We start from the raw sequence: 1,080 nt of genomic DNA on the forward strand, positions 1-1,080 counted from the left end.
TATACGGAGTTTTTACAAATATCCAATCTTAATTAACAATTTAGAGTGGTTAATACACAAACCGGATATAATTTATGACGTCAGGATTGTTATAACAGGAAGCAATGATCATAGCTTTCAGTCTTGTGGAAAGGATTACAAAAATGTGTTGAATGGTTACTGTGCTTCTTTAAATACTCTACAGTTTATTATAAAAAATTATTTTTATTTTCTTAAAAATAATAGTGTAACTTATATTTTACTTAGAATTTTGGAATAATATCATTTATATATTGAAAATTATTTTCTAAATTTTAAAAATATATTATACACTTTTATTTGTTTTATTTCATGGTATATTAACAAAACTAATCTATATTAAAGTAAAATACCAATATACACCAATATACACCAATATATACCAATATATTGTTTGAAATCATTGATGATAATTTCTAATTTTCTCGGCCTTTTGGGTTAGATCAAATGTGTAGTTTCTGTTCTTAACCGTTAATATCGGTACGAGTCCTATTGGGTTTCACGATATTTAACCGGAAATTTACAGAACTTCGTAAACCCCGGAATGGGGAAATATCAAACACTTGGTGGTGGGAATAGTTAGGGCCCCCCCCCCCATTTGATCATGCCCTCCATTCTGCAGCGTGTGCGTACCCTCGGAATTGAGGTTGACGCCACAATACCGGCAAGGGCGATGGCAAAAGCCATCATAGACTGCGTCGGCGCAGAGAACATTTTTGGATTTACCCCTTATGGGGGAGGAAGATACCAGGTAGTGACCAAAAATATGTAGACCAGAGAAAAGCTTCTCCAAGGGTTTGACTGTGGTAAAGTAAAAGAATCTCCTTTCATTGTTGGGAGCATCCTGAGAACCCTTAAGATACCACGATTTTCCCTAGAATATGCAGAGAACAACGATATAATTCACAGCGTCTTCTCTAAGTGGGGAGTTGTACGGGAAATCCAGGTTCACAATGACTCAGACAATCCTGAGTGGAAGTCAGGGGAGGTAACTATCTCTCTTGAAATGAGGACCGAAGTTCCTAACTTTGTCCTCATAGGATCTGCCCGGGGAATGGTAAA

General features: G+C 36.0%; 1 pseudogene; it reads left to right on the forward strand.

The window, feature by feature from the left end:
- Nucleotides 1-434: 434 nt before the first annotated feature.
- On the forward strand, nt 435-552 carry LOC150100131 (U2 spliceosomal RNA; annotated as a pseudogene).
- The last annotated feature ends 528 nt before the right edge of the window (nt 553-1,080 follow it).

The sequence above is a fragment of the Typopeltis vanoorti genome, chromosome 13 (genome assembly GCF_054136105.1).
Source record: "Typopeltis vanoorti isolate ZY-2024b chromosome 13, IOZ_Tvanoo_1.0, whole genome shotgun sequence".
NCBI lineage: Eukaryota > Metazoa > Arthropoda > Arachnida > Uropygi > Thelyphonidae > Typopeltis > Typopeltis vanoorti.